Here is an 8,869-nt window from a genome sequence, read left to right as displayed (position 1 = left end):
GTAACATGGCTATAAAAAAAAACAAACAATAGAGACAGAGGTATTAAAACAAGTGTGACACACACAACAGAGGTGTGAGGTATTGTCACTAGCTACTACACTACAGGAACACACTGCCAGAGTAAAGCAGGCTTGGACTTATGAACATGTGCTTTCCAATTTACCATGCTCAAATTCTGCTGTATAATACTTTCCATGTTCTATTAAGGAGGAAACAAGCCAACCATTGCTACAATTGCACTGAAAGATCATACAGAATTCCTCCTGCACTTCTTTCCTTGGCCACAGGCAGTTCACAAAATCTTTACATTGTTCTTCTGGCACCTAGAGTCCCAGAAATCAATAAACGATGCAGAAAATTGACCTTAAGCTTCCAACAAGGAAATGCTACATTCAGAGACGCGTCACCAGTTTCTCAGTTTGTCTGAAAGAGGTTTTGCTCAAGAACCAACTGGCTTCACATTTACAAGCAGCTTTCACCTTGTACAAAACTGCAGTCCCAGTTGGTATTCAGGCAGTGTTACAATAGACAACTTTTAAAAAAAGAACAATGAAGCTTAAACTCTAATTCATGCGAGACCTAAGATCCTGACAAATTGCTTCCAAGATAGGTTTTATTCACCTCTCGCAATTTTATTGGGGGCTCTCAATCTGCCGTTGGGAATCTCAGAAGTGTAATTTACAGCCCTGGTGATTGGTTCAGTCAGTGGTTCAGCACCTTCCCAATCCTTCGTCTCTAATGTCATATTAAATCACAGGCCCAGGAATTAGCATGAGGCTGAGCCCATTTCATTTTTCAGCTAGTCCAATTAACTTTATTTTATACTGAGTGCCTCACTGGGCTGATCCAATGCCAGTACCCTGTCTGTGCACCAGGAAGAAAGCAGAAGGCTCCTTGCTGACGCTTTCATTCATTTGCATTTTAAATGCAAATTATTTTAGTCATAATTTATTCCCATAAATGCTAGCAGTTGGCTTGTCATTGACAAGCTAAAAAAAGATAAGGAGGAAAAAAAAATTAGCCTTCTGCTAATTTCAGCATCAACGAATAAGCTTTGCAGACCCGAGCACTGACTGTACCACTGGTCCTGGCCAGAATGTATAAATCAATAGTGCAGAGGAGTCTCAGGCTAACGTCACTGAACTGCATGGTGGGGAAAAAAAACCAAACATATTACTTCCACATATACAAAGAAAAACTGTGGGAAAGATATTTCTGGGCATCGCTAGACAGTAAGTCGTGCCATTATTGGTGACTAGAGCCTAACATTTGCTGTCTCATGCTGAGCAACACAGCACATGCATGCCACACAGTCCCCCGCACAAGCAGAGACTGAGGAGCAGTGCTATGGCTGTTCTCACTTTCTATTAGACCCATACATCGTTAGGTTCTGGGATAAAGGAACAGAAACCCTGTCTCCACTCATACTATTTGATGCAAAACATGCAGAAAAAGCACTGAGGAGAAAAGGAAAAAAGAAATACACATACCTGCGTGCAACGCTTTAGCTAGGGGATCTCATTAGCATGAAAAAATTAAGTGCAGCAAACAGTGATTACAACTCAAACACCAGCCTTGCTCTCCAAGTGTTGAAAGCCAGGGTAATTTACAAATAAATAATATTTATTTATATATTACAGCACACACAACCTCTCATATTAAATGAATATCCAACCCTACATAACATCTTTCATCCAGCTACCTCAAAGCTACTTGTCATGTTATTAAGGATTAATTCAGGGATTTTCTCATACCTAATCCTACCACTGTCACTAACTCCATTGCTCATTTTATCAGGTATACGATCACCAAGAGGTCTAGAACTGCTTGTGTGAAACATGTCACCATTTATGTCAGTAACATAATCTGAAAAACTTTTACATGAAATTAAATGCCTATCCTGTTGATATTCTTTGGCTGGTTTATCCCAAACAGCTTTTTCTTGACTGATATCATTAATCAAGGGCCAATTCGGGTAATTGCACTAACAATAGCCAGTAGTTTAATCAATTACCTAATTGGTCAGAAAAATAAAAATAAATGCAAGAGGTTTCACATTTAGGTGGTTTGGGTCTTTTAAAATATAATTATCCTGTTAATAAGAATGTAGTTAAATTAACCAGTGATTGAATTAAGAGAAAGGCACGGTTCTGGCTAATTCCACGTGGCACAACAAGTAGCAGAAATTTTGGCTGACCTTCGCTACAAGCAGATATTGAAGGTCTGAAGGAAGAAGCTGACTCACTCCTGCAGACTCATTTTGGCTCAAATAACTTAAAACTTGAGTGGAAAGGAGACTGAGGGGTTCAGACAGGTCTTTAATAGACAATACTGGGCATTAAGATTCATATCTGAAAAAAAATAGTACCAAAAATTTAGGAAAGAAAGCAGAAGGCAGGAATTTCAAGTTTTGCCATAGTTCTAAAGGTTAACGCTAAGCTCAAATCTCAGGGAAAAAAAAAAAAGCAAGCTTGAGCCAAATTCAGTGGCTCTGTGGTGCAGTTTCTATAAACGGTACTGTTATTGCTGTTCTTCAGAATTGAAAAAAAATATACCGCTCAACCCTGCCAATTGTGTAGCAAAACCAGGCAGTATGAGGAGCTGCAGGATTTGCTGATGCTTTCAATTTCTGTATTTCAAAATACATCCCAGAATCTGCCTCTCTGGTATGTATTCCTACCAAACACTGCATCTCTGTGAATTCTCATCATTTCTATCATCACCAAAATACAGAGAAAAGCACGTTTCCCTGGAAACGTGGATATGCTGAGTGAGAAGTCAGTGCAAGAGCAGACAGGCCATGTCCCAGAGAGGTCCCAAGGCCAGGCAATAAAGAGGGCACGAGGCAGGATCAAGCATTAAAATTCAGATGGTACAAAAGCCAATAGTGAAACAAGACCTGCAGTTAAGGTCAGGAGCTGGAAAGCATGATCTGGTCCAAAGTCACTGACCACAAAACTGCCAGGAAACACAAACATCTGACTAAGTTTTCCAACACTGATGGCAGAGAAAGACCTAAATGACTTTGCTCGCTAGTCCTCCATAGGACGCTCTCCCTCATTAATGCTGCAAGACCTTATTTTCTTCTTTAAATCTCCCTCTCAATATCAATTACAGCCACGACACTGACAGCCACAATGCCTCAAGATTTTAACGATTTCCCTGTGGTCCTTCTCTCAGCAGAGACGTCTCACTGCACAAGGAAGCAGCAGACATCCAGCTCGTACATAGCCACAATATTTTTTCAAATTAGCTGCAGAAGAATTGTGACAAGTACATTAGGGTATGTGGCCTCTACGCTGAGCCTGTTAGCAATACCAGTTTGGAAGATATAGATAAAGAAAAGACTTATTTTCTCAAAGGGTCTAGCTGGAAGCTTGCTTTGTTTGTTTTTTAGCAGAAATAAATGTGAAACTTTGGGCATCTGCCTTGCCAAACAGCTGGCATGCAAGGGAACACTCTACTTGCTCTCCACAGTTTGCCCACGGATTATCCTTTGCAACTGTTGATTTTTCCTCCCCCTATCTCACTTGCATTGGACATTTTCAGACAAGCTAAATGCCAATACTTCAATGGCGAATTCTGCAGCATCCAAGGGGGACACACTCACATTATGAGACCTATCACCCAAGATATCAACTGCAACTCTGTCACCACCCTAATGCTTGTGTACAACCTGATAACCGTCACGCACATGAGCAAGAAGCAATGCCAACACGTAAAATGCTAAACCATTTACAGAAACTGTGAATACAGCATTTTCCTACCCAAAATAGCAGGCACGCCTCAACCAGTCCATGCTGGATGATGGCACAAGCTGAAATGGTAATAAGTATAACACAGTATCACTCCAGGACGTCAGTGGCAGGACGCAGTGTGTCATATATAACGTGAATCAAGATATAAGATATAACATGAATCAAGAACCTGCAAAACTCCCATTATTTTAAAAGAAAGGCACATCTAAATTCAAACACTGATATTACCTTGGACATACTCAAATTCTGGTGCTCATCCTGGCACACAAAATTTCCACTCCAGTGGAAGATAAGCTCATTCTGACTTGTGTTTGCTGGAGCTCTATCTGAGCCAGCACCCATGGTTGCTCCCCTTGAGGTACCTATGATGTGCCCAGGGTTTTCACACACGCTCAGATTTAGGAAGCAACACTAACTAATGCGTTGCTGCGCTTATCTCTTGGCGATGCTATCGTTTCAGGAACAACCTGGTGCTAAATACAACTACAAATCATCCAATCTAGAGTTGGAGCACAGTCAGCAGACACACAGGGCAGGATGAGCATCCTCCTACATGTCTGTGCACCCATAACATCCAGCTGTCTGCTTCATCAGGTAAGTGCAAGTAAATCCACCATCTATTTCAGAAAAAACAGGTTCATTTCAGTATGCCATTCTCATTTACCTTGCTTTTCTCAACACTCTCTAGGGACCTGCTGGTGTCAGAGACCTGTGGCCTTCCTCTTTAGTTCTTGCCTTTTACATCCAATCCAAAAATCTCATTAACGCTGAAGCTTCTCCTCTGCAGCTCCTGATGCCTGGAAAGCACCTTTGTGTCATTGTCTGAACAGTTCTTCATCTTTTTGTAAATCTCCCTTGAAAACTCCTTTTGACCACTGCAATACTCTCTAACCCCTCTCTCCTATTCCTGCAGCATGTTGTTTTCTCTGAAGCTGTATTATTAAATCAGCAGCTTTCCCCAGTCACTGCATTCAGCTCCGGAGGACGAGAAAGCCCCACTCAGGGGCCAAAGTGCCACATTCACTATCCAACAGCAATATCCTCATTAGCTGTGCTGTCCTCAGCAGAAGACACCCCACCGCAGCACCCATGCCACATCACCTTGTAGGTGCACCTCTAGATCCTAACACCTAAGAGATGGAAGTGAAAGGTGCTTTAAGAAAAAAACCTTCAATAACAGCAAAGTCACTTTTATTTTGTATTTGGCTTGTTGTAAGAGTTTTTGACACAAGTTGAATATAGTGAACTCACACAGTGCTTCAAAGGAAAGCTCCGCTCTGAAATTCAGAGAAAAGCACCACCCAAAAAAAAAAAAAAACAAAAAAAGATGCTGAACGGTAACCATATTTTCTTGGCATATCTGCTATTAAGGAACAACACTTTCTTTCAATGCTGGGACTACACAAGAAGATACACAGACAAAAACTCTGGGGACTTCATCTGCAGCAACCTCTCCAAGTCTAATTAAGGACATTCTGCTGAGAAAGCACCCGAGCCAGGGGCTGCCAAACACTCCTTTTTGTCCCTTCTCTTGAGACAACAAGAATGGGGGAATATTAAAGCTGGGCAAGGGGGAAAGTCCACCTCCCTGCTCAGGGAGCCATAAAGCCACTGCAGTATCGCAAATGAGAATCCACTTTATAATAATGGTGCATAAAACAGCTAATGTGATTTACTCCCCAGTGTAAAAGAGGCTTGCATATAGATTGGGGTTCCCTGCAGCAATAATAGCAGGGGCTCTTAGCTTAATCCTTTAAGCACTGAGCTCAGTGACCACTCTTTTCACCGCCAACCACATGCAAGGACAGCAAGATTGTTACAAAAGGGCATTTTACGACTACGGGTCTTCCTCCAGCTTTTAATATGAAAATGATTTATTATGCTCAAAAGGAACATCACATGTGTCTGCAAAAAGCTATATCCAACACTTAAGTTAATTACCCCAGCTTGCCTAGAAGGCAGAGTCGGTGCATTTCCTGAGATCCCTTGGCAAGAACACGCTTTCATTGCGGCAAGAAGGTTTCTAACCTCATTGAGGACTGAGTCACCACTGCCATCTCCTCCTCTGCATTCCCATCCATCAAAAGCACATATTGTTTCAAGGAACCCTGGCTCTGGTGCATTTTGGCTGAATATTAATAATCAGGTAATATATAACCACAATATTTATGTTTTACTGGTGAGTTCGAAATGGAAATCATACATAGAGCTGGGGCAACTAAGATTATTTATTTCCACAAAAGGAAAAGTGGCTTAAATTTATTTAGTCATATAACAAATAGAAGAGCTCAGCCAAACACAAACTCACTCTTTACTCAAATTGTGCATAATGAAATGATCTATCTATATTCTTACGGCACATCCATCAAAGCAACAATGAGCTTGAAGAGATCTCTTAGACCTCCAAGGCCAGTCCCCCTCTACTGTGTCCAACCTGTGTCACACTCTCCTTTTCCTAAAGGGACGGTGCCCAAGCACTACAGGTGAGACCAGACAGTCTCTTGCAAATGTTTTCTCACAAAGTATCAGACAAGTAACTGAAAGCCTAACCCTTTCTACCACAAAATACAGGAGACCCACCAAGCACTCCAAGTGAGGCCCAAGAGGAGAGGTCAACATCCTCCTGGGGGACTACCACAGGCTGGACTAGACACCGACTCGGAGATGCAGTTCCTGCTCTAACACCACCCCTGTTTAGTCCTAATTCAGTTATCAGAGTGTTTCTCACAGTATCTGTCCTTCACCTCCAAGTGAGCAAAGAGACAAGTTAATTATACAGTTCTCTATATGCACGTGCTCTTCTTAAGTCATCTCTCTTCCCATTGGCTCAGCATCTACCTATCTACTCCAGCAACTAATTTCTTCCTCCCATCCTCAGCCTCCTGAACCTGTGACCACGTTCTTCATCTTCTTCTGAATGTCCCTAGGATATCATCATCTCTTACTATCACACACCACAATTCTCAGGCTCCAGCTGCTTGACGCAGTGACCCTGTCCACTTAATTGATTTGGTTTATAAATGATAGAGGGAGAAGTTTGTTAAAGCAAGAATACAGGGAAAAAACGCATTACAACATGACAAAAAAGGAAAATAGAGGGTCTGTATCAAAATCTCCCCAAAAGTCTCCTCTGAACTAAATCATCCCTCTACTTCGAGCTCTTAAAATTCAAAAGATAAAACTACCTTGTTTCTGCACCTAAAAAAACCTCAACTTGTCTCTTTCAGAATAGCTGCTCCTCTGAAGTACTGCAGGCCACAGAGAACAAATTAGGCTATCTGTACATTAAAACAGGAGGGGACTTAACATATAACACCAGTTAAGGGCTACAGCACAACTTCTATTTCTTTGCGTTTTACTAGCATGAAATAAAAGTGACAAACAGACCCGATCTCATGTTTAAGTCAAAACAAAATTCACAATACCAAAACAGCCTCCGCAATTATCTACACTTAGAAGTCAATTAAAATTGAGTTTGCACAGCTGACAGCAGCTGCAGGTGGTCAGAAACAGACTCAAAGTAGCTGCTGGCTGCAGAGCAAATTACCATAAGAGCTCATCCAGGGATTTTCTTTGCAGGTCAGCAGTAAGGGTGTTAGAGGAGAGCAAGCGACAAGCACATACCCATTTCTCTCTAAAAACAATTACTCCATCAGATAATAACAATTACATCCATATCTCATCCTATAACCAACATAATAAAGCTGTTTTCATTTTAAACACCTAACATACAAGAGAAGCACGCATATAGCAACGTGCCAAAAAGCATCACGATATGTTCTCCATTTAAGGACCGACCAGAGAAATACACACTCTTACACCTTTTTCCCCTAGAAATGAAGGCATTAGAAAGCTTGAGACTGTCAGTTATTTTACTTCCACAAAAGATGCAAAGAACCCTCTTGTAAAATCACTTGATGATTCATTAGCATTTCATCTTCTAATTTAATCAACAAAAAAGGAAAAAGTTAAATTGATAAAAAACAACAGAAGAAAGCTCAAGTTCCACATAGTCTCTATTCCCATTGAAACTCTGAAAGAGAAACAGCGATAGGCATCTTACAGACACCAAGCTTTGTGCTTGTTCCTTCTTTAAAGGCTTGCAACCACCAATAAATCAGTAATACGCTAGGCAGGTTGGTGCAGAGATACCAAAAATCACAAATACTGACCGTTCATTTCACTCTCAGGACGATGAAGCTCAGTAGCCTAAACCAGGTTTTTAACTCTGATATACAGACCCCTGCAAAACCCCTTTGGAGGGTCAGCAATGAGCACTTGAGGAGTAAAAGATGGCCATGCATAACTTGAAATATCTCACACAGGGAAACTAATCCTCTAAAGGGCGAGTTGTCCCTTTTGGATGAGGAGGTCTGAAAGACAGAGCACCGGAACCTCATTTTTCTACTCCAATTTAACAACTTAACAAGCTCCCATTAACAGTTTTGTGATGCAACCGTGGCACAGGAGGGGGAATATGGCAACTCAACACAACCTAGGTAGCAAGAGGGTCCTCAAATCAAACAGTCACATGCTATAACCACATGTCACACAACAGGCGCATTTGCTAGAGGCGACCACCACCACTGGCACGAAGACCTATGTTAGCAGAGTGGTGGCAAACACCACAGTTTCTACTTGCAGAAGCTGCTTCTGCTCGCAGGCGGGCCTCGCCCTTTCCTTCAGCCTCTCGATGGATGGAACCACCTCACACTGTTGGGAGCCAGCAGCAGGCCCGAACCCACCGGCCTGCTCCCGCTCCGCCCTTGCATAACCACACAATCCCCCTCCTGGCACCTCACGGCGGTGGGGAAAAGAGCCGCCACCCTTCCACACGGAGCCTCAGGGCCACCCAGCCCTGCTGGGGCCTATACCGGTGCCTAAAGAGCACCCGAACCAACAACCTTCCCTCGTTCCCCTCAGGCCGGACTGTAGACCCACCTACACCCGCTCCCCCTTATATACCCTCGGCGCCCCACCACCGCCATCAACGGCAGCCAATCCCTTGGGGGGGGGGTGCGACGCCCCCTCCCCTAACTAAGCCAATGGGAGGCACGGGCGCGAGGCACGCGGCCAATCAGGAGGCGCAGATGTCCCGCCCGCTTCCCGC

Source organism: Vanellus vanellus (assembly GCF_965231255.1).
Source record: "Vanellus vanellus genome assembly, chromosome: 21".
In the NCBI taxonomy this organism is placed as follows: Eukaryota; Metazoa; Chordata; class Aves; order Charadriiformes; family Charadriidae; genus Vanellus; species Vanellus vanellus.
Note: the sequence above shows the minus strand (reverse complement) of the source record.